General features: G+C 38.4%; 1 long non-coding RNA gene across 1 annotated transcript; it reads right to left on the bottom strand.

Moving 5' to 3' along the window:
* Positions 1-1086: 1086 nt before the first annotated feature.
* On the bottom strand, positions 1087-2928 carry LOC141743896 (uncharacterized). Its single transcript, XR_012587249.1, has 3 exons — positions 2743-2928; positions 1917-2137; positions 1087-1254 (listed from the first exon to the last, which is right to left on the bottom strand). It is a non-coding gene; the product is annotated as an uncharacterized LOC141743896 (long non-coding RNA).
* Positions 2929-3973: the final 1045 nt, after the last annotated feature.

The raw sequence follows: 3973 nt of genomic DNA, 5'->3' as shown, positions 1-3973 counted from the left end.
ACTTCACTCACTGATCAATAGTCATCAGTGCTTGGTACTTCAGACACCGTAACAAATGCAAACCAAGAAGTTAGGGTATGCATTCCAACTAATATTTTGCATTGTGTATTCTGTTTTTCCAGCTACTGCAGACACCATTCGCTCCTAGGCAGAGAAATGACATAAGGCCATCGCTTCAGATCTTTGACAAGTTCTGAAGATGAAGAAGCTTACAGGATCTTTTAAATTAATTCTTGCGTGGACTACAGAACAATTTATAAAATAGCGAGAGAGCTTCAAACCTGAAAACTCAGCAGTTCCAGTTCAGTCTAATCTGGGAGTTGACAAATTATCATGACATGGCCACAGTACAGCCAACAATTATCTGGTGAATGAAAGCAACGTAAATCAGCCCAGAGGGATGAAGAGAAATGTTACTCAAGCTGCGTTAAATCAAAACTACCAGATACACTAAAGTTAGTATCAGCATAAATGGAGAAGGGAAAACTATTCAGACAATTCCAAAGCCTCGTCAGAACAACAGCTTCTTAGGAGACTTTTCCTAAACCAAGACATTGCTGGGAAGTCAGCCCATAAGGCAGACAAATGCAATAGAGATAAATGGCAAAACTTTGAGAGGGTCTTTGTCAGGAGAGACAGTTATAGCAAAGTTAGTGTTTCACAAAGCAAACATCGGTTTTGTCAACGGTGTATTTCTGAGGGGAAAAGTGTGAAATATCTGCAGAGCAGATGGGGAAGAGTTTGCAAAATGAGTTATAAACAATATTTCAATCAAGATGAGGGAGTTTATCCTCTCTTCTTTTGGAATTTTTCAAAATATTCTTATACTTCACTCAAATATCAAAATCTTTCATATAATATTGGATTCTGCACATAGCAACAGACATTAAGTAACCCATCATTTAACAATTTCATTTATTGAAAGCTTACTGACAATTTTGCAGGAACTCATAAAACCAAGATTTTACCTGGATAGAGAAGCATCAATTGACAGTCAGGCAAATAAGAATTTCTCTGTGGAAAGCAGAGAGGCTAACATGGCTTATAAAAAATATAGGACTATAGTTGGCCCATCTTCTAGGGACACCGAAAAATAGAGAGATAAAGTAAACAACTGACTGGAAAATAATTTTTTGTACTGTTGTGCAAGTCTGGTCTAAAATGCTGAAAATACAATCAGTTTCTAAATTCACTCATCCTGACGCAAGCACCTTCATAGATCCATAACCAGTTTACAAGTGATTCTCATCAAACCTAGAAAAAAAAAGTATTCCCACAGTCTGTATGCATACTAATTAGCAACCCAAAATCTTCATGAGTTATCAGATCAAGTTTTCAAAGCAACTTCTTCTAATGACAACTGCTTTTAAACTTGAAATTTACTTTTCAATACAAATCTCAGCACCTTTTTCAATCTATGCACTCACATGGGAAATACAGATAATCAAGAGGCTTGAATTTTCATTTTCTGACATTTCTTCTGGTGGCATGAAATGCCATGGATACAAATTAGAGGGAGAAAATGGGTAGATTAGACCTCAGCTCTCTGAATATTTAGAGCCATAATGTTCTCTGCCTTGAAACTGTTATTTGCAGGTTGGGGAAAGAAGCTTCTGCCTTAAACTATGGGAAGATTCCCTTAAGGAAGGGCAATTAGAACAGTAAAAGAACTGCTTCTGCCAAGGTTAGTCATATCAGTTCCTTAGAGTAGGGATGGAAATCCTATTAGTTGGCTTATGCCCTTCATAGCTTCAAAAGTTATCCTTTGAAGCTGAAGAGAAACTTTTGAGGTGACCGGTTATGCAAAAAGTTTTTTAAAGAACACCGCATTCTTCCAGTTATTCTGTTAATCAGGAAATAACCAAAGATGCATGGGGATCTGAGGAATATGCCAGTAAAGTTAAGATTTTTCTTACTTCTGCTCCAATACAATAGCTCTTGATAAATAAGCAGGCGCACTCAGCTGAACGGCTTCCCTCTGACCTGACCAGCACTCCACAGTACAGTTTCGGGCTTTAAACTCTCTCAACAAGCCCATACAGACTCTAATACCCCATGGATTTCAAGGCCTTTCTGCTGCTCTCTGCAGGATTTACTTTATATGCAGTCCCAGAATTACAGAGTATGCTCATCACTCCTGTGAGAGACAAAAAATAATTAGGAGAACGGTCAGGCTTTCACGTTGTCTCGGTGATATCCAAGTATATCTGTAAACGTCTAGAATCATCCTGAAATATTACATGACAAAATCTTTCCCTTTCATTTATCTACTAAGAGCAAGCAAACACAAAATATACCAAAATCTGTAGTCATTTAATATTAAACTAAATAAAGAATAGAGAGACATCAAACTAAACAGTGGGATTTAGGGGTTGGGGGGGTGTTAAAATTTTCACTTTCATATGGTATGAAACTAAGTCAAAAATTTTGATGCAGCTTTATTCAAATCAAAGACTTCACTTGGCACGATAATGCTAGGTAACAGAGGAAATTTAGTAAAAACAATGTTTCAAGTAGGTAATTCAGAAAACTTTTAGAAAACTCCAGCAACATCTAAATAAATAGATTTGAAGACCGGGTATACGATGTCTTCTCATAAACAGATCAATGTATGGTAATATTTCTATTTTGAAACTGATGTTAATTTTCATTTTGAGAGAGAAAAATATTTGAAAGCATTTGACAGCAGAACTCATTTAAGAAACAAATGTAAAAATATCTCATATATTATGTTCCTCTCACCTCCAGCACTCAGATTTATTTCCACCCACTGTTGGCCACAACCCAGATGTCTAAAAGATGTTTACAGCTCCTCATCCGCGACTCTTGCTCTGCCGTTTGAGCCTCACTCCTTCCACATTTACAGGCTCGCAGCCTTGTATATACAGTATTCTTCTTCCCCCCAAAGTGAAGTTCAGTTACAGAATCTTCTCAGGAGTATTCCACACCTCTAGATGCTTTAGTGTCAAGAGACTCATGTCGCAGAAGTCAGAACCGTCAAGGTGACTGACAACTGGAAAAGTCTTGAGCGTGCCATCTGACAGGAAATCCTCAAAATATGTCTAACGCCTTAGCCCCGGTACCCTCAGAAGCTGCAACAGTGTCTATCAAGATATCAAAAAGAATAAAAATCCTGATATTCTACCAAGCTTGACAGGTCTAAGGTCCAACAGCAAATATCCAGCACAGCACCTCCACAGTCTTTCATAGACAAGTAGCCAAGAATCAGACAACATGCTTCCCTTTTGGAATTGTGGTTTTCTTGCAGCATAAAGCGGAGAAAACTTCAAAGCTCCTTCAGTCTGACAGTTCAGTTTTCTACTGACTTTAAAAAAATCATAAATAGCTAAGGCTTATGGATAATACACTATACTGTAGAACATGATAGATGTCAAGAACGCATGGGCAAATTCCAAGAACAGTCAATGAGGTGATTAGTTTTCTAAATAATATTTTTAAATATTTGTATCATCCCGACATCTGCCTATGGCAGGTGTAGTCGGAGCAAAGCTGGCATCTGGTTCAGTTAGGCACAAGGTAAGCACGCTAACGCAAGTACAGTTTTGTTTTCTAAAAAGTTACTGCAAGTTTCAGCCTGAAGTACCAGCATGGGCAATATGCAGCCATCCTAAAAGCGAAAGCATATTCATTCAGGTCCTGACCTCAGCTACTTCAGGGAATCCCAGAACATGCATCAATCTTTCTAACCAACTACCAGTGACATCCATGTGATAATCCCTCCTAAGAATTCCTGCACGTCACAGAAACAAGGAACTTCTCTAAACTCATATGTGGCTTGGAATTTTGATTCATAAGTCCTGGGATCCCAGGGACACTCTCACAAACACAGCTAATCATTCATAGGCAATATTGCGGCACACCACCATCTACCTATAAGCATCGGCAACAGACTGTTCCCTCTGCCTTTTCCCCCAGCTCCATGACACAACAGACATGGCATTAGCCAGAATTA

The sequence above is a fragment of the Larus michahellis genome, chromosome 5 (genome assembly GCF_964199755.1).
Source record: "Larus michahellis chromosome 5, bLarMic1.1, whole genome shotgun sequence".
Classification (NCBI taxonomy): domain Eukaryota; kingdom Metazoa; phylum Chordata; class Aves; order Charadriiformes; family Laridae; genus Larus; species Larus michahellis.
The sequence above is the reverse complement of the archived record's forward strand: the minus strand, read 5'-3'. Positions and strand labels throughout refer to the sequence as shown.